Below are 22,882 nucleotides of genomic sequence, written 5' to 3' on the forward strand. Positions count from 1 at the left end.
CATTTCCAATCTAGCAATCAAACATCAAAACGATTTGTACTTTTGGAATCCTCTCTTCATCCTCTACAACTTGATACCAATTTCATCTCGTTTGGGTAACATTTCTAAAACTATAGATTTCATGTTCTTAGTGTTTTTGACTTGAAATGGTGTTAATTAGTGTCTTTGGCTCAAGTCTAACATGAATATGTGTTGGGTTTGTTCAATTTGTTGTTTTGGAGTAACTAGTATGAACACTTGAAATGGGTTAGTTTAATCTTTGATTTTGGATGATTAAATGTTGTTTAAATGTTAAAGCTCATGTGTTAAAAGTTTTACTAGCATCATTAGCTTCGTTTTGGTATGTTGGTTGGCTTAGAAAAACTTCATAAACAAAATTGATGAATTCATGATTCTTGGTTAGGGTTTAATGAACTTTAAAATAGACTTTTGATGTATTAAATGATTGTTAATGTTGTTAGTAAATGTTTATTTGCAATGTATTTTTAATTACCTTCGAAACGGCATATCGTATGTGTAAATTGGATTCCCGAATCACCTTTTGCATTTTTAGAGCTTGAAAAGTTAAATAATGATCATTCGATGAGGTTTTCGTTTTTGTAAATGATGTTTTTGTTTAATGAAATGTGTTTAGTTGTATTCCTTGTTAAATTACCTTTCTAACGATATACGATACGTGTTTTGAATGTTTACGGTTCATAAGTTATGTTTATTTGAAGTTTGGTTCGAGCATATACATGAAACAGACCAACATTTTTTTCCTAGTGTTAAGCCGCGGCGCGGCTCCTCTAGCCATGGCGCGGCTTAAAGCGTGGAAAGTGGGCTGTCCAAAATTTCCAATTTTTGTAAAATTCTACCTATGCTACGCAACTCCGATTGACATGAAATTTGGCCAACATGCTTATATATGACTTCTAAGCTTAGAAAAATTGTCCGAGACCCGACCCGAACACGTTGACTTTTTCGTTGACTTTGACCAACACTTATGCAATCGTTATAACATGCTTTTATACTTATATCTTGCATGAAACTTGACAACGTGATTCACATGCTATATATATTCGAGTCGTAACGAGCGATAGGACTAATTGAACACATTTCGCCCGACCTTGTGTCGTAACCGGTTAATTGATACAACTTACTTGTTTAGGTCAAGACTAAGCAAATTTCATGCACACGTTTACTATGTGAAGTACATTTATACTCGTGCACTCGAGGTGAGATCATAGTCCCATCTTTTCAACAACTTTTATACTTTTAAATCATGGGATGAGAAACATATACAGTTTTATACTACATACTTTTATGCTTTGAACACAAGTACGAAAACAAACATTCCACAACGAGTTAGAACAAAAAGCCTCAATTTAATTATCATTAGTTACACTTGCAGGGTGTAAGCGAGAAATTATAATATGTGATCACATGGGCTTGACGAGCCTCATTCGGACGGTTCGCTACCGTTAGCGGATGAAATATATTTTCGGGTTTAGTGTATGTTCTAACACTATGTAACAGGGTACAAAACAGTTAAGTCTTGATAATTGGGTGCTCGCGATCATACTTTTAGAATGCAAACGATTTAGATAATCAACGTTATGGTAATACAAAATCTTGTGGTTCAAAAACAATGTTTACAAATACACCTATGATTTCACCAACGTTTTTCATTGACAGTTTTCTATATGTTTCTCAGGTTCATACTTGGCTACTTGATACATGCTTCCGCACACTTTGATTACATGCTTGGAGTCAAGCATACATGCATACGTTAGTGATAGTACTTTTGGATTTAACTTAAGCATACATACTTACGCTATTTATAGCAAACCGTGATTTACAACTTATATTATGTCGTAAATTATTTCATTTATACTTATCTACTTTTGTAAACTTAACTCGTTGTCGAACTGTTTGGAAACTCAAAACTTTGCAAGTCACACGTTTCAAATGAATGCGACATAATTTTGGTCAAACGTATCTCATTTAGGGACTATGACCACGTAACGGGAACTAAGTTAACGGCGCCATCAATGATGAGATTTTGTCGGGTCCTTACAGATGGTATCAGAGCGTTGGTTGTAGGGAACTAGGATATGCCTTAGTGTGTCTGACAGAGTCGTTAGGACGCATTAGTGAATCTAGACTACAATCGGATAGTTAACCATTGCATCCTAACTTACATTTGCTATAGATAGCACTTACTTTACTACTTGTGCATTATACTTGAATCATTCTTAGGCAAACTTCTTAATGGTACCGAGTTTTCATCATACGAATCTGTAATCTACCACTTTCCGGTAACACACGTAAATTCAAGATTCACACGCGTAAGGATGACGACGACTTCATTAGTCACACTAGTTGGGAACTCTGTCTCCCAGATTGTTATTTATCACCGTCCGGACTTGATATCCATAAGTGCTGCGAGGTTCCCACCGCTATGGCGATCCTTAACCACTATCGATGTTACACCGTTGTTCCTTACTATCTACCACTTTTTGTTACTACCACCACTACTCTAGGTGAGTAACGTTATCACTACTTATCACTACGGTTGCGTACTACTCGTTATCACGATTCGTTACTCTTATCGTACCCAAGGAAATTATTGTTTGATTTGAACCGCATTGACGTGAAAAACCAGTTATACACTTCCCTCGGGAAACGCATCTTCAGAGTTGCACTAATTCTTTCGATTTAATACGAGTCACGTTAGAAATGCCGTTATACTTTGTTCATTTTAAATCTTCACGATTACACGAACTTGATTCTATGGAGTGATGTGGGAATGGAGGTATGAGTTAGCATAATATAATGACACTCGATCAACGTAGTTATATTATGGTAAGTCATACCAAAGTTCTAATGACTCGTGACGGTGATTGAACTCGATCAACCTAATCACCATCATGTGCCATGTACATGACTTTATTTTCCCTTGTTGCCATCCGAAAACTTCGAGAATATTGATAACAACCATACCAGGGACACATCTTGATATTACCAAATCCTAATTATGCTTCTGAACTAATGACCAATTCTTTCAACTTCAAAACATATGTTAGACGTGTATACTATCTCGTCTTCGCACATTTTTATCGACGAACTACGAAATGCTTGATATGCTCACATCGAGGAGGAAACTTCTCCCGCCTTGCACTAGTACTTCTGTATAAGGAAATCTTTTATTCTAAATTCTAAACGGAGAGAGAGACTCTTCACGTTATACTAGTATTCACCATGAGGGTGAATAGTTCTAAGGAACGTTTTTCAGAAACCGATAAGAAACTTGTCCTAACAAACTTGTTCGAATATACCTTACAGAAATGTACTTCGTTTCGGATCGAGATGCTCGTTTCACTTCTAAATTTCGGGGTGCTTTACAAAAAGCCTCGGGACCACGTTTAGACATGAGTACAACACATCAACCACAACCCGAAGGACCAAGCAAACATATGATTCAAACCTTGGAAAACATATCACGAACTTGTGTTGTTGCCTTTAATTGATTTCCTCTTACAACGATAGTTATCATTCGAGTATTAACGCCGCACCTTTTTGAAACTTTATATAGCCGCAAATGTCGTTCTCCTATTCGTTGGACCGAAGTAGGTGACAAGCAAACCACAAGACCCGAACTCATTCATGAAATAACCGTTAAGATCATTCAAATCCAAGAAAGGCTAACCTCTCAAATTCCAAGTGGGTAACCGCGTAACGTTAAAAGTCGCGCCTTGAAAAGATGTAATCCATTTCGAGAAACGCAGAAAGATAAATCTGTGATATTTTGATCCTTTTGAAATCTTGGGGCGTTTTGGACCCGTTGCTAGCCATTTAGATTTTCCAACTCATTTGAGTCTCCGTTCATCCTGCATTCCACGTATCAAACTTAAAGAAGTGTCTTGCCGAACAAGAACTTGTTATCCTTTTTGATGAGCTTACTATCGATGACAAACTTCACTTCCTAGGAGAACCGGTTGAAATTATGAATCGTGAAACCAAACTCTAAAACAACGTAAAGATCCCGACTGTCGAAGTTCGTTGAAATGCCCAAGGAAGTACCTTCACCTATTCGTAGAATTTGCAATGCAAGATTTCGAGGAAGAAACAACGACTACTACTTCCAACTGAATTTCGGGATGAAATTTCTTTTAAGGTGTAGGTAATGTAACATTCCGCCTTTTTTTGTTAATTTATTTTAACGCCCGTCTTTTTTTTTTTTTAGATAATATCTTTCGTTATCTAAATTCGTATCTTTCGTTAACTAACGTTCTTAATATTCTCGTTATTTAATTAACATCTCTCGTTAATTTGCGTTTTTAAAATAATTCGTTCGGTTAATTCACGCACCCGCTTTTAAACTCGAGGGACTAAATTCGCCATTGGGTCAAAGTGGCAATTAGTTGAACTAGTCACCACCTCCCCACCACTCATTTCCACCTCCCCACCATTTTTGATACTTCTACTTTTTCTCTCATTTCTTCATAAGCAAAGATTCATCATCCATTTCCTGTAACATCCCGCCTTTTTCCGTTTACTTTTCCGTTTAACTAGTTAAGTTCCGTTATATGTTTATAACACATCCCGTTAAAATGCGTTGAATTATCTCGTTTAGGTAATTCCCGCACCCGGTTTAAAGTTGAGGGACCAAACTTGCCAAGGGTTGAAACTTTTGACTAGGTCAAAGAGTCAACCCTCATTCTCATCCATTCAATCTCATCTCTTTCACTCTTACTACTTCAACTTTTCTCTCAACTTCCATACAAAGATTCATCATCCAAAATCGAGCTAGCGGTCATCTTGCCAAACAAATTACATATTTGAACTCCTCGTGATCTCCTCTTCGATTCCATACCAACTTCATCTCATTTGGGTAACTTTCTAAAATCACTAGATTTTGTGTTCTTGATGTTTTTAACTTATAAAAGTGTTAATTAGTGTCTATGGCTCAAGTCTAACATGAATATATGTTTGGTTTGCTCGATTTGTTGTTTTTGGAGTAACTAGCATGAACTTGAAATGGGTTTGCTTAATCCTTGATTTCGGATGAGTTAATGTTGTTAGATTGTTAAAGTGCATGTTTTAATTGTGTTACTAGTATCACTAGCTTCGTTTTGATGCGTAGGTTGATTAAGAAAACTTCAAAAACATGAATATTGATTTTGGTGTTGCTTGACTAGGGTTTGCTAGTTCTTGAAATGAATTTTTGGATGCTTGAATGCCATGGAATGTTAATTGTTAGTGATTAGTTGTAATGTATGCTTCATTACCTTCAAAACGGCATATCATATGTGTAAATTGGATTCCCGGAACTTAAAATGCATATTGATGAACTTGAGGCTTTGAAATGAGCGTTTATTGATCACATGACGAGAATTCGATTGTTGTAAATGATGTTTTTGTTTGAGGATTTGTGTTTAGTTGTGTTCCTTGTCAAAAGAGCTTTCCAACGGTATAAGATACGTCTTCTAATTGTTTGCGGTTTGCGTTTTACGTTTGTTTGAAGTTTTGACCAAGACTTGAACCTTGAAAACGACCTGACACCAGACCATGTGTTATGTCGCGGCGCGACACCCCTTGCCGCGGCGCGACATTTGCCTTGTCCAGATTCTGTCCAACTTTTCCATTTTATCAAAAAATGTTTGCCATGTTCTAGACCTCCAATTCACATGCAACTTGTTTTAACATGCTTATATATGAATAACTAGCATAGAAAATTTGTCCGAGACCCGACCCGAACGTGTTGACTTTTTCGTTGACTTTGACCAAGTTTGACTTTTAGTCAAACTTAACCAAACTTTTATGCAATCTTCCTAACATGCTTTTATACTTGTATCTTGCATGAAACTTGACAATTTGCTTCACATGCTACATAATCGAGTCGTGTCAAGCCATATGACTAATTGAACATCTTTGACCCTTCGTGACTATCGTTATTGATACAACCTATTTGTTTAGGTCAAGACTAGCATTGTTCTTTGCACACGTTACTTGTCGAAGTACTTTTTGGTTCGTGCATACAAGGTGAGATCATAGTCCCACTTTTACTCTTTTAAACTTACTTTTGGGATGAGAAAACATAAACGATTCTTTTGAACTAAGTGAACACAAGAACGGGAAAACAAACATTCTACATACGAGTTTAGAACGAAAATCCTCAATCCGATTATCATTAGTTACATCAGATGGTGTAAGCGAGAACTTATGTTATATGGCCATATGGGTTTGACAAACCCTCATTCAAACGGTTCGCTACCGTTTACGAATGAAATATATTTTCGGGAACAGTGTTGTTCTAGCACTAATTGATGGGGTATTCAACGGACGGAACGTTAAGCTTTGATAATTGGGTGCTCGTGAATATTAACTTTTAGAATGTACTATGGCTTTATCGATGTTGCAAATCTTGTGGTTCAACTTACTATTACTCATTTACTTATTTAAACCTATGATTTCACCAACGTTTTCGTTGACAGATTCTCTATGTTTTTCTCAGGTCCTTGAACTTAGGTGATACATGCTTCCGCTCATACTATTTGATACTTGCATTGGATGTCGAGTATACTTGCTTACGTGGAACGTCTTTTTGACTACTTTTAATCGTGTCGCACGTGTTTCATACAAACTTTAAACATTGTTATGTACTTGTTATGGAAACTACTTTTGTAAACTTTGAAACACCCTTATTTATGAAATGAATGCGACATACTTTTCGGTCAAACTTTGTTATAAAGACTTACGACCATGTAATGGGACCATACGTAGATGACGCCGTCATTTGACGATTTGTAATGTCGAATGCACATATGAATTAGGGTAATATAATTCCCGGAAATTATATTACGGTGACTCATATGAACATACCGACATTATAACATAAAGAATTTAAGGCGGGTCAAGGATAATTTTCTCTCTATCTTTATCCCATATCACGGTTAGTATTATTTAGAATACTAACCAACGGTATTATTTTGTTTTGAAGGAACAATGGCTCCTCGTCGTGTACGCCGCAATGAAACTCCCGAACAAGCTCTCGAACGGATGATAGCTACCGCCGTAGATGCGGCCATGGCCGGTCACTCTTCCAACAACAATAACAATAACAACAACCACAACAACAACAACAACAACAACAACAATGGGGCCGGTAACTCAAACGAGGGATGCTCCTACAAAGCTTTCATGGGGTGCAAACCTCACACTTATGATGGAACCGGTGGACCGGTTGTGCTTACTCGTTGGTTTGAACAAACCGAGGCCGTCTTTAGCATAAGCGGTTGTCGGGATCAAGACAAGGTCAAATACTCCACCCACACGTTCTCCGGTGTTGCTCTCACTTGGTGGAACACCTATGTTCAATCGGTGGGTACCGATGAAGCTCATGCCCTCTCTTGGGCCGATTTGAAGGAAAAGATGATTGTCGAATATTTTCCGCGAGAAGAAACCCGAAAGCTCGAGGAAGAACTAAGAGCTTTGAAAGCAGTCGGAAACGATCTTAAGGCTTATAATCAACGCTTCGCCGAACTATCCTTGATGTGTCCTAATCTTGTTAACCCCGAATCTCAAAGGATTGAGCTCTACATGCTCGGTCTTCCAAAAAGCATCAAACAAGGGGTGATGTCATCCAAACCCACTACTCATCAAGCCGCTATGAACATGGCTCGCCAATTAATTGAAACGGTTGACGAAATCGTAGTACCGGCTCCTAAGGCCGAGGACAAGTCGGGTGGCAACAAAAGGAAATGGGAAGCCACTCCATCAACTAACTACAACAACAACACCTTCACCAAAAAGCCCTTCAACAACGACGGCAAGAAGGGTTATGTCGGAAACTTACCTTTGTGCAACAAGTGCCACAAACATCATTACGGCGAATGTAACAAGCTAATTTGTCACCGTTGCCAAGGAGTTGGTCATAGGGCCAACAATTGCACAAGCACCGCCCCCGTCACTCGAAAGGGGCCCAATCCTCCAAAAACGGTCACTTGTTACGAATGTGGCCAAACGGGCCATTATAAGAACGAATGCCCGAAAAAGAAAACCAACCCCAACAACCGAGGCCGAGCCTTTAACATCAACACCGAGGAAGCCCGAGATGACAACGAACTAGTCACGGGTACGTTTCTTCTCAACAACTCTTATGTTACTTGCTTATTCGATTCGGGTGCCGATAAATGTTTTGTGTCCAAGACTTTAGCTCCTACCCTTTGCACTCCACCACACCCTTTAGATACTACTTATTCCATCGAAGTGGCCGACGGAAAACTCTTAAGTGCCGACACATACTACCGGGGGTGTACTTTGAAAATTTTGGGTAAGGAATTTGAAATTGACTTGATACCCATGGAACTAGGAAGCTTTGATGTAATAATCGGTATGAATTGGTTAGTCAAAACGAAATCTCACATTCTTTGTGATCTTAACGCAATCCGAATTCCTATCGAGAATGGTGAACCTTTAATCGTCTATGGCGATAAGAGTTGCACCGGACTCAACCTCGTTTCGAGTATTAAAGTTAGAAAACTACTCCGTAAGGGTTGTTTTGCGATCCTTGCTCATGTTAAGAAAGTCGAGTCCGATGAGAAGCACATCGATGATGTGCCAATTGTTAGTGACTATTCCGATGTATTTCCCGACGAATTGCCGGGTCTTCCGCCTCATCGACCGGTTGAATTCCAAATCGATCTTATTCCGGGAGCCGCACCCGTAGCGCGTGCACCATATAGACTCGCTCCATCTGAAATGCAAGAATTGCAAAGTCAAATCCAAGAACTACTTGATCGTGGTTTCATCCAACCTAGCCATTCACCTTGGGGCGCTCCGATTTTGTTTGTTAAAAAGAAAGACGGATCCCTACGAATGTGCATTGATTATCGTGAACTAAATAAATTGACGGTTAAGAACCGATATCCTCTTCCTCGCATCGATGACCTCTTTGATCAACTACAAGGGTCTTGTGTATATTCGAAAATCGATCTCCGCTCGGGTTATCATCAACTAAGGGTTAAAGGGGAAGATGTCTCCAAAACCGCTTTCCGGACTCGTTATGGTAGTTATGAATTCCTTGTCATGCCTTTCGGTCTCACTAACGCACCGGCGGTGTTCATGGATCTTATGAACCGCGTGTGCAAACCGTATCTCGATAAATTCGTTATTGTGTTCATTGATGACATATTGATCTATTCTAAAAATGAAGAAGAGCACGAACAACATCTCCGACTTGTGCTTGAACTTTTAAGACAAGAACAACTCTATGCCAAATTCTCCAAGTGTGAATTTTGGTTAAAGGAAGTTCAATTTCTTGGTCATGTTGTAAGTGACCAAGGTATTAAAGTCGATCCAACGAAAATCGAAGCCATTAGCAAATGGGAGACTCCTACTACTCCTACTCACATTCGTCAATTTTTGGGTCTCGCCGGGTACTATCGTAGATTCATCGAAAACTTCTCTTTGGTTGCACGTCCTCTAACCGCATTGACTCACAAGGGAAAGAAATTCATTTAGGCGACCGAACATGAATCCGCATTCCAAATCTTGAAAACGAAGCTAACCACCGCTCCTATCTTGTCACTTCCCGAAGGCAATGATGACTTTGTTGTATATTGTGATGCCTCGAAACATGGTTTTGGGTGTGTATTGATGCAACGAACGAAAGTCATTGCTTATGCTTCTCGACAACTCAAAATTCATGAACGAAACTATACGACACATGATCTCGAACTCGGAGCCGTTGTCTTTGCACTTAAAATGTGGAGACACTATCTTTATGGAACCAAGAGTACTATCTTTACCGACCACAAAAGCCTCCAACACATTTTCGATCAAAAGCAACTAAACATGAGACAACGAAGGTGGATTGAAACCTTAAACGATTACGATTGCGAGCTTCGTTACCATCCCGGGAAGGCAAATGTAGTAGCCGATGCTTTAAGTCGAAAAGAAAGAGCGGTGCCTCTTCGTGTCCGAGCCTTAAACATCACCATCCACACAAACCTTAATAGCCAAATTCGGGTAGCCCAAGATGAGGCTCTCAAGGATGAAAACCTTTCACACGAACTCTTGAACATTCTCGTCTCTCGATTCGAAATTAGGTAGACCGGACTCCGATATTACGCCGGAAGGATTTGGGTGCCTAGTTATGGGGACCTACGAAGCCTTATTTTAGATGAAGCCCATAAGTCACGATACTCGATTCACCCCGGTGCCAATAAGATGTACCACGACCTTAAACAACTATATTGGTGGCCGAACATCAAAAGGGACGTAGCTACTTATGTTTCCAAGTGTTTGACATGTTCCAAAGTCAAAGCCGAACACCAAAGACCGTCCGGACTACTTCAACAACCCGAAATCCCGCAATGGAAGTGGGAAAGGATAACGATGGATTTTATCACCAAGCTACCAAAAATGACGGGCGGTTATGATAGCATTTGGGTTATTGTTGACCGTCTCACCAAATCCGCACACTTCCTTGCCATGAAAGAAACGGACAAAATGGAGAAACTTGCACAACTTTACATTAAGGAGATCGTAGCCAGACACGATGTACCTTTATCGATTATCTCCGACCGAGATGGCCGTTTCGTTTCTAGATTTTGGCGTACATTGCAAGAAGCGTTGGGAACGCGTTTAGACATGAGCACCGCATATCATCCTCAAACCGATGGACAAAGCGAACGTACAATTCAAACCTTAGAGGACATGTTACGAGCTTGCGTGGTTGATTTCGGAAAAGCTTGGGACAAGCACTTACCCCTCGCCGAGTTCTCTTACAACAATAGTTATCACGCGAGTATTAAAGTCGCACCTTTTGAAGCGCTATATGGCCGCAAATGTCGTTCACCTCTTTGTTGGGTCGAGGTAGGCGACGTGCAAATCACCGGACCCGAACTCATTCACTAAACCACCGAGAAAATCGTTCAAATCCGAGATAGGCTTAGGACGGCCCGAAGTCGTCAAAAGAGCTATACCGACAAACGACGCAACGATCTTGAATTTCAAGTCGGCGACCGAGTAATGTTAAAAGTCGCACCTTGGAAGGGTGTAATCCGTTTTGGGAAACGCGGGAAGCTAAATCCGCGGTATATTGGTCCTTTCGAAATCTTGGAGCGTATTGGAACCGTTGCTTATCGTTTAGATCTTCCGCCTCAATTGAACTCCGTTCATCCTACCTTCCATGTATCTAACTTGAAAAAGTGTCTTGCCGAACCCGATATCGTCATCCCTCTCGAAGAACTTACTATTGATGACAAACTTCATTTTGTGGAGGAACCGGTTGAAATTGTGGACACCTCCGTCAAGACATTGAAACAAAGCCGAATCCCGATTGTCAAGGTTCGTTGGAATGCCAAAAGAGGACCCGAGTTTACTTGGGAAAGACAAGATCAAATGCAAAGGAAGTATCCTCATCTATTCGTGAATTCGGAAACGCAAGATCTCGAGGAAGAAACAACGACTACTACGCCTACTTAAATTTCGGGACGAAATTTCTTTTAAGGTGTAGGTAATGTAACATCCCGCCTTTTTCCGTTTACTTTTCCGTTTAACTAGTTAAGTTCCGTTATATGTTTATAACACATCCCGTTAAAATGCGTTGAATTATCTCGTTTAGGTAATTCCCGCACCCGGTTTAAAGTTGAGGGACCAAACTTGCCAAGGGTTGAAACTTTTGACTAGGTCAAAGAGTCAACCCTCATTCTCATCCATTCAATCTCATCTCTTTCACTCTTACTACTTCAACTTTTCTCTCAACTTCCATACAAAGATTCATCATCCAAAATCGAGCTAGCGGTCATCTTGCCAAACAAATTACATATTTGAACTCCTCGTGATCTCCTCTTCGATTCCATACCAACTTCATCTCATTTGGGTAACTTTCTAAAATCACTAGATTTTGTGTTCTTGATGTTTTTAACTTATAAAAGTGTTAATTAGTGTCTATGGCTCAAGTCTAACATGAATATATGTTTGGTTTGCTCGATTTGTTGTTTTTGGAGTAACTAGCATGAACTTGAAATGGGTTTGCTTAATCCTTGATTTCAGATGAGTTAATGTTGTTAGATTGTTAAAGTGCATGTTTTAATTGTGTTACTAGTATCACTAGCTTCGTTTTGATGCGTAGGTTGATTAAGAAAACTTCAAAAACATGAATATTGATTTTGGTGTTGCTTGACTAGGGTTTGCTAGTTCTTGAAATGAATTTTTGGATGCTTGAATGCCATGGAATGTTAATTGTTAGTGATTAGTTGTAATGTATGCTTCATTACCTTCAAAACGGCATATCATATGTGTAAATTGGATTCCCGGAACTTAAAATGCATATTGATGAACTTGAGGCTTTGAAATGAGCGTTTATTGATCACATGACGAGAATTCGATTGTTGTAAATGATGTTTTTGTTTGAGGATTTGTGTTTAGTTGTGTTCCTTGTCAAAAGAGCTTTCCAACGGTATAAGATACATCTTCTAATTGTTTGCGGTTTGCGTTTTACGTTTGTTTGAAGTTTTGACCAAGACTTGAACCTTGAAAACGACCTGACACCAGACCATGTGTTATGTCGCGGCGCGACACCCCTTGCCGCGGCGCGACATTTGCCTTGTCCAGATTCTGTCCAACTTTTCCATTTTATCAAAAAATGTTTGCCATGTTCTAGACCTCCAATTCACATGCAACTTGTTTTAACATGCTTATATATGAATAACTAGCATAGAAAATTTGTCCGAGACCCGACCCGAACGTGTTGACTTTTTCGTTGACTTTGACCAAGTTTGACTTTTAGTCAAACTTAACCAAACTTTTATGCAATCTTCCTAACATGCTTTTATACTTGTATCTTGCATGAAACTTGACAATTTGCTTCACATGCTACATAATCGAGTCGTGTCGAGCCATATGACTAATTGAACATCTTTGACCCTTCGTGACTATCGTTATTGATACAACCTATTTGTTTAGGTCAAGACTAGCATTGTTCTTTGCACACGTTACTTGTCGAAGTACTTTTTGGTTCGTGCATACAAGGTGAGATCATAGTCCCACTTTTACTCTTTTAAACTTACTTTTGGGATGAGAAAACATAAACGATTCTTTTGAACTAAGTGAACACAAGAACGGGAAAACAAACATTCTACATACGAGTTTAGAACGAAAATCCTCAATCCGATTATCATTAGTTACATCAGATGGTGTAAGCGAGAACTTATGTTATATGGCCATATGGGTTTGACAAACCCTCATTCAAACGGTTCGCTACCGTTTACGAATGAAATATATTTTCGGGAACAGTGTTGTTCTAGCACTAATTGATGGGGTATTCAACGGACGGAACGTTAAGCTTTGATAATTGGGTGCTCGTGAATATTAACTTTTAGAATGTACTATGGCTTTATCGATGTTGCAAATCTTGTGGTTCAACTTACTATTACTCATTTACTTATTTAAACCTATGATTTCACCAACGTTTTCGTTGACAGATTCTCTATGTTTTTCTCAGGTCCTTGAACTTAGGTGATACATGCTTCCGCTCATACTATTTGATACTTGCATTGGATGTCGAGTATACTTGCTTACGTGGAACGTCTTTTTGACTACTTTTAATCGTGTCGCACGTGTTTCATACAAACTTTAAACATTGTTATGTACTTGTTATGGAAACTACTTTTGTAAACTTTGAAACACCCTTATTTATGAAATGAATGCGACATACTTTTCGGTCAAACTTTGTTATAAAGACTTACGACCATGTAATGGGACCATACGTAGATGACGCCGTCATTTGACGATTTGTCGGGGTCGCTACATTTCCAATCTAGCAATCAAACATCAAAATGATTTGTACTTTTGGAATCCACTCTTCATCCTCTACAACTTGATAGCAATTTCATCTCGTTTGGGTAATATTTCTAAAACTCTAGATTTCATATTCTTAGTGTTTTTGACTTGAAATTGTATTAATTATTGTCTATGGCTCAAGTCTAACATGATTATGTGTTGGGTTTGTGATAATGCTAAAAACGAACATATATTTCATAGCATTATTCCTCAAAAAAAGACAAGCTTTTAGTTGCAATTGTTCTATTTACAAGTGATATTCGTTTAAATAATAAAAGGTAAAGACAAAAGACAGATTCGACGAATTGAAGACGCAAACGACCAAAAAGCTCAAAAGTACAAAAGACAATCAAAGAGGTTCCAATTATTGATAAGAAACGTCTCGAAATTACAAGAGTACAAGATTCAAAACGCAAAGTACAAGATATTAAATTGTACTCAAGGACGTTCGAAAATCCGGAACCGGGACCAGAATCAACTCTCAACGCTCGACGCAACGGACTAAAAATTACAAGTTAACTATGCATATAAATATAATATAATATATAATTAATTATATAAATTATATATATATATTATATTATATAATAAACCGTCGGCAGACTAAGATCCAATTTGGAGTGAGCTGGAATTTCAAACTCCGCGAGTCGCGGAGTTTGAAGAGCAAAAATGCCGCGAGTCGCGGAGTTCACCTGGACTCAATTCCCTATAAAAGCAAACGCAGTTTGATCGCAAAAAACACATAATATATATCCATCTCTCTATCTATATACGTAATATTTATATTTATAATTTATATTTTAATTTTAATTTTAATTTTAATTTTAATCCTAATAATAAGGGTATGTTAGCGAATGTTGTAAGGGTGTAAGTCGAAATTCTGTCCGTGTAACGCTACGCTATTTTTAATCATTGTAAGTTATGTTCAACCTTTTTAATTTAATGTATCGTAGCTAAGTTATTATTATGCTTATTTATACCGAAGTAATCATGATGTTGGGCTAATTACTAAAATTGGGTAATTGGGCTTCATACCATAATTGGGGTTTGGATAAAAGAACGACACTTGTGGAAATTAGACTATGGGCTATTAATGGGTTTTATATTAACTAAACAATACCTTGTTAATTTAATATACAAACTTATAATTTGACGTATTTATATATAACCACATACGCTTGACTGGGTACGGTGGGCGGGATATCTATAAATACCAATAATTATTCATTTTACCGGATACGGAACAGGATTAATAGTTAATAGACTTGTTGAAACAGGGGTGAATTACATTCAAGGGTAATTGGTGTAATTGTTAACAAAGTAGTAAAACCTTGGTTTACACGCAGTCGATAACCTGGTGTATTCATTAAACAAAGTATTAAAACCTTGTTACAATTCGAATCCCCAATTAGTTGGAATATTTAACTTCGGGAATAAGAATAATTTGACGAAGGCTTTCGCTCTTTATATTTATGACTGATGGACTATTATGGACAAATCCGTATGGACATATTAAATAATCCAGGACAAAGGACAATTAACCCATGGGCATAAAACTAAAATCAACACGTCAAACATCATGATTACGGAAGTTTAAATAAGCATAATTCTTTTATTTCATATTTTATTTCCTTTATTTTATATTTAATTGCACTTCTAATTATAGCACTTTTATTTATTGTTATTATATTTAATTGCACTTTTAATTATCGTTCTTTTTAATTATCGCAAGTTTATTTTATCGCACTTTTATTATTCGCAATTTCATTATCGTTATTTACTTTACGCTTTAAATTAAGTCTTGTATTTATTTATTATTTTACATTTGGTTTTAACTGCGACTAAAGTTTTAAAATCGACAAACCGGTCATTAAACGGTAAAAACCCCCCTTTATAATAATAATATTACTTATATATATATTTGTATTTTTATAAAAGTAAACTAATATAGCGTTAATCTTTGTTTAAAGATTTCCCCTGTGGAACGAACCGGACTTACTCAAAACTACACTACTGTACGATTAGGTACACTGCCTATAAGTGTTGTAGCAAGGTTTAAGTATATCCATTCTCTAAATAAATAAATATCTTGTGTAAAATTGTATCGTATTTAATAGTATTTTCTGCTGAAATTAATAGTATTTTATACCCCTTAGCTTTAAACATCAAGTATTTTTGGCGCCGCTGCCGGGGAACAATCTAGCTTAAAAGCCGGAAGCGCAACGCTACATAAAAAAAAAAGATTTTTATTTTTAGTTTACTTTTATTAAAATTCACTTTTGTAAAAACACGTTTTTAATTATTCAAAAATATAAAAAGGAAAACAAAAATTTATATATTTTTAAGATTTTATTAAATATTTAAGTTTTATAAAGTTTCTTTATTTTTATTTTAGTTTTTAAATATAAGTTTTTATTATATAAATATTTTAGATTTTAAAACAGAAAACAGAAAATATAAAAAAAGAAAAGAAAAACGCGTCGAATTTTAAACAACCAGTCATTTGAATTTTGAAACCCCGCGACTCGCGGAGTTTACAGCTTCTAATACCGCAACTCGCGGAGACAATCTGACACGGGTACATAGGAACCCTAATTCGCATTAATTAAGGGTTTTATTAATTTTAATTAATTTTAAACCCTAATTAGTTTATTTATATTATATTGTTTAGTTTAGTTTAGTTTTTATTTATTTGTTTTATTTAGTTAAATTAGTTTAAATAAAATATAAAATTAATAGTTTTAATAAATAAATAATATAAAAATAATATTTTTATAAAAATTGTACTTTTTACAACTTTTTGTATATTTTTATATTTTGTCCCTTTTTAATAGTTTTAGCGTAATTTTTGTATTTTTCGCTCGTATTTATTTTTAACTCATAGTTTTTGCCATAGTTATTTTTACTTCTAGATTTTTAGGCTTTGCCGTAAAATCCCTTAAGTGCTTTTTCTTTAGACTAAGATTTAGGTGCTTTAGAATTTTGCGACGCCTTTTTAAGTTTTAGTTTCTTTTTAAGTTATTTCCATTTGGGATTTAGTTTTTCCTGTAAGCTTTAATATTTTTAGACGACTTTTAACTATGTATCAATTATCATTCCAATTAGTAATCTCAATTTGCGATTATAATTTTAAGTTAGTTGTAGTAATAAGGTTAGGTTAGTCAAGTGTTTTTAAGTTTTATAAGTTTCTTTTATTTTTCCGTCACCTTTTATTTTTCAACCATTTTTCTTTTTCGACCTTTTTCCGACGCGCTCTTTTTCTTTCTTATTTCTCGTCATTCTAGTTTTTAGGACTTAGAATTTTTTCTACTTCTTATCTAAATTTCTTAAAATTACGAAAATTTATTTTAAGTAGTTAAATTGATAGACATCAAAATTTTCTGGTTCGTAGAAATAGTTGGATTTGTACGTGGACCGGGTTATTGGAGCCAAACAGTCCTCAATTATATTGAGACCAAACGAATCCTGCCCCTCTGCTGCATCTTTTGGCTATTCGAAACGTGGGCAAAATCAGAAAAGTCTATTGATTGGATAACTTATTATAATTTTTCTTTCCTTTTAAAAACTAATAGGATATTCAGTGAATGCACCGAGCAAGACGTTCACCACCTTTTGTACGTTCACCACCTGTAACTAGATCAAGACATTTAGCAAATATTACTGCCGTTGATTTTTCTTTAGAATCGTCATCCAGTCGACCAAGTACTCCAGTTCAAATTTCTGATAATCCATTTTTTGAACCCGACCTCACAATTGAGAATCTGGAGAATATTCAGGGATGATTCGTAGATCCTGAACCACTAAACTTTCCTCCGGAACCACCAATCATTCAAACAGAGATTGTTGAGGAACGAACCATTAAATCAGAATCCTCTAGTGATTTCGATTCAACAAATTCAATTATGGAGAATCTGGAACCTTTAAGTATGGAAGACCGAATGAGAGCTAAACACACTGGCCAAGGTCACGCAATTACTCATCCATACATTAATGCGCCAGATTATGAAATCAAAGGACAAATTCTACACATGGTGACTAATCAATGCCAATTTAGTGGTGCGCCGAAGGAAGATCCAAATGAACATATTCGTACCTTTAATAGGATCTGCACACTATTTAAAATAAGGGAAGTGGAGGATGAACAGATATATCTCATGTTATTTCCCTGGACTTTAAAGGGAGAAGCCAAAGATTGGTTGGAATCGTTACCTGAAGGGGCGATTGATACATGGGACGTTTTAGTTGAAAAATTTCTTAAACAATTCTTTCCTGCATCTAAAGCCGTAAGACTTCAAGGAGAAATTGTTACATTCACACAGAAGCGAATGAAACTCTATATGAGGCGTGGACTAGATTTGGAAAGTTGTTAAGAGGATGTCCGCAACATGGTTTAGACACCTATCAAATAGTACAAATATTCTACCAAGGATGCGACATCACTACAAGGAAAGACATAGATATAGCAGCTGGTGGTTCTATTATGAAGAAAACCGAAACTGATGCTTACAAAATTATTGATAGCACTGCTTCCCACTCACATGAAGGGCACTAAGAAAAAGATATCGTTAGATCATCTAAAGCAGCTAGAGCCGATTCTAGCCATGACTTAGATTCCATTTCTGCAAAGATAGATGCTGTCGAGAGACGAATGGAAAAGATGACTAAGGATATTCACTCAATACGAATTAGTTGTGAGCAGTGTGGAGGACCACATTTGACAAAAGATTGTCTCAGTATTGAATTAACAATGGAACAAAGAGAGAATATTTCATACATAAACCAAAGGCCTGGAAATAATTATCAGAATAATTATCAACCGCCAAGACCTATTTACAATCAAAACCAGAATTATAACCGAAATATTCCATACAACAACCAACAAGGTCCTAGCAATCAACAAGTATCCAATAATACTTACAATCAGCAAAGACCTAATTTTCAAAACAAACCACCACAAACCGATGATAAAAAGCCGAATTTAGAAGATATGATGACGAAGCTAGTTGAAACTCAAACGCAGTTTTTCACATCTCAGAAACAAACTAATGAACAAAATGCTCAAGCATTTAGAAATCAACAAGCTTCTATTCAAAACTTGGAACAAGAAGTAAGTAACCTAGCAAGGTTAATAGGTGAAAGAAAACCGGGAAGTCTACCTAGTGATACAAATGCTAACCCCCGGAATGAAATAGCTAAAGCCATTACCACAAGAAGTGGTACAACACTTAAACCACCTGAAATACCTGTAACTTCTGATGAAGCTATTCCTACTCCACAAGAACCACAACCTAATCAAGATAAGGAAAAAGAACCGGTAGTTGAGAAGGTTAATGAAGATAACAAAGTTAAGGCTAAACCTTATGTTAAACCATACCAACCACCACTTCCTTACCCGAGTAAAATGAAGAAAGAGAAACTTGAAGCCGAGCAATCCAAATTCTTGGATATGTTTAAACAGATAAATGTAAATCTTCCTTTCATTGATGTGATTTCAGGAATGCCTAGATATGCTAAATTCTTGAAAGATCTAATCTCAAATAGAAAGAAAATGGAAGAACTCTCGGCTGTTACTATGAATGCTAATTGTTCAGCAGTGCTGTTGAATAAGATACCAGAAAAACTATCTGATCCAGGAAGTTTCACAATTCCATGTTTTCTGGGTAGTCTTAGTTCAATAGAAGCATTGGCAGACTTAGGTGCTAGTATAAATCTAATGCCGTATTCACTATACGCTAAACTAGACCTTGGAGAATTGAAACCAACAAGAATAAGCATACAACTAGCCGATAGATCAATAAAATATCCTAGAGGGATAATGGAGAACATGTTAGTTAAAGTTGGTACTTTAGTATTTCCAGTAGATTTTGTTGTTCTGGACATGGAAGAAGATTCTCAAGTTCCTCTCATATTAGGAAGACCATTCTTAAATACGGCTAAAGCAATGATAGACGTGTTCGGTAAGAAATTGACCCTAAGTATAGAGGACGAGAGTGTTACCTTTTCAGTTGATAGAGCAATGCAACAATCACAATCTGCAAATGATACATGTTATTATATTCAAACTATAGATGCACATGCAGAATTATTAGAAGAATTTCCAGAATTACAAGGAACAGGAGAATGTTCTTTAGGAGAAGGTAATGAACCAATTGATGAAGCTGAAATGTTAGCTACACTTATAGCTAATGGATATGAACCAACAACAGAAGAAATTCAAATGCTAAAAGAAGAAGACAGATATTGATACAAATCATCGATAGAAGAACCACTGAAATTAGAGTTAAAGCCACTTCCAAACCATTTGGAATACGCTTATTTACATGGTGAATCTGAATTACCTGTAATAATATCGTCTTCTCTTACTGAAAATGAGAAATCACAACTCATTTCTGTGTTGAAAGCTCATAAACCAGCCATTGCATGGAAGATTCATGATATTAAAGGAATAAGTCCTTCGTATTGCACACATAAAATCCTTATGGAAGAAGGTCATAAAACGTATGTGCAACGCCAACGAAGACTAAATCCTAATATGCAAGATGTAGTTAAGAAAGAGATTATTAAACTACTAGATGCAGGTCTAATTTATCCAATCTCTGATAGTCCATGGGTAAGCCCAGTTCAATGCGTGCCTAAGAAGGGTGGCATGACTGTCATTACAAATGAGAAAAATGAGCTTATTCCTACTAGGACTGTAACAGGATGGCGTGTATGTATTGATTATAGAAAATTAAATGACGCCACCAGAAAAGATCACTTTCCCTTACCTTTCATAGATCAAATGTTGGAAAGATTAGCCAAAAATAGTTACTATTGTTTTCTAGATGGATTTTTCGGATATTTTCAAATTCTAATAGCACCCGAGGACCAAGAGAAAACCACATTCACGTGCCCTTATGGTACTTTTGCTTACAAACGCATGCCATTTGGACTTTGCAATGCCCCTGCAATCTTTCAAAGGTGTATGATGGCGATTTTTCATGACATGATAGAAGAATGCATGGAAGTTTTCATGGATGACTTTTCAGTCTTCGGTGATACATTTGAAACATGTCTAGCTAATCTGGAACGAATGCTTATTAGATGCGAACAATCAAATCTAGTACTTAATTGGGAGAAATGCCATTTCATGGTTAAAGAAGGCATTGTTCTTGGACATAAAATTTCAAAAGAAGGAATTGAAGTGGATAGAGCTAAAGTAGATGTAATTGCTAAACTTCCACATCCCACCAATGTTAGAGGAGTTAGGAGTTTTCTAGGGCATGCCGGTTTCATAAAAGATTTTTCTAAAATTGCCACTCCTATGAATAAACTCCTAGAAAAGGATGCTCCATTCATCTTTTCAAATGAGTGTATCAAATCTTTTAATATTCTTAAAGAGAAACTCACTAATGCGCCGATCATGATAACACCAAATTGGAATCTACCATTTGAACTAATGTGCGATGCAAGTGATTTTACAATGGGAGCCGTTTTAGGACAAAGGATTGAAAAACGATTTCAACCTATATATTATGCTAGTAAGACGTTACAAGGAGCACAAACGAACTATACAACTACTGAAAAAGAACTCCTTGCTATTGTCTTTGCTTTTGACAAATTTCGATCATATCTCGTTCTAGCAAAAACGGTGGTCTATACCGACCATTCTGCTCTTAGATACCTATTTTCGAAACAAGATGCTAAACCAAGATTAATCCATTGGATCTTACTCTTACAAGAGTTTGATATTGAAATCCGAGATAAAAGAGGAGCAGAAAATCTCGTCGCTGATCATCTTTCTCGTCTTGAAAATCCCGAATTAGAAGTTCTAAATGAATCGGCCATACAAGACAACTTTCCTGATGAATATCTATTGAAGATAGATTATAAAGAAATTCCATGGTTTGAAGACTATGCAAACTACTTAGTTTGTGGATTCCTTGAAAAAAGATTATCGTACCAAAAACGAAAAAAAAATTTCAGTGATATAAAACACTATTTCTGGGAAGATCCACATCTGTTTAAAAGTTGTCCCGATGGAATAATACGCCGATGTGTATTTGGAGATGAAGCTAGTAAAATTTTAAACCATTGTCACACAGGACCAACAGGAGGGCATTATGGGCCTCAACTAACAGCAAGAAAAGTTTATGATGCTGGATTCTATTGGCCTACAATTTACAAAGACGCACACCTTCTTTGCAAATCCTGTGATGCTTGTCAAAGGGCCGGAAAAATAAGTCAACGTGATGAAATGCCACAAAATGTCATCCAAGTATGTGAAGTATTTGACATTTGGGGTATTGACTTTATGGGTCCATTTCCAAAATCTCATAATAATCTATATATACTCGTAGCCATTGATTATGTATCTAAATGGGCGGAAGCACAAGCTCTCCCAACTAACGATGCACGAGTTGTAGTCAACTTTTTAAAACGTCTTTTTGCAAGGTTTGGAACACCGAAAGCTTTAATAAGTGATCGGGGTACTCATTTCTGTAATATTCAACTTGAGAAAGTTCTTAAAAGATATGGAGTAACTCATAAAATCTCCACCGCATATCATCCACAAACAAGTGGACAAGTTGAAAATACCAACCGAGCTTTAAAACGTATTCTAGAGAAAACCGTAGGATCAAATCCGAAGGAATGGTCCATTAAATTGGAGGATGCACTCTGGGCTTTTAGAACAGCCTACAAAACTCCAATTGGAACCACACCTTTTAGACTTGTTTATGGAAAAGCATGTCATCTTCCAGTAGAAATTGAACACAAAGCATTTTGGGCTTTGAAGACATGTAATCTTGATTTACATGAAGCCGGACGTCTACGATTAAGTCAACTAAACGAATTAGAAGAATTAAGACATGAAGCATACGAAAATTCGTTAATCTATAAAGAAAGAACGAAGAAATGGCATGATAAAAGAATCAGAAGTTTAAAAGAATTTAAAGAAGGAGAAAGAGTTCTTCTTTTCAATTCACGATTCAAGCTATTTCCTGGAAAATTGAAATCAAGATGGTTTGGACCATTCATAGTCAAAAGAGTTTTCCCATACGGAACGATA

Source organism: Rutidosis leptorrhynchoides, chromosome 11 (genome assembly GCF_046630445.1).
Source record: "Rutidosis leptorrhynchoides isolate AG116_Rl617_1_P2 chromosome 11, CSIRO_AGI_Rlap_v1, whole genome shotgun sequence".
NCBI classification, from domain to species: domain Eukaryota; kingdom Viridiplantae; phylum Streptophyta; class Magnoliopsida; order Asterales; family Asteraceae; genus Rutidosis; species Rutidosis leptorrhynchoides.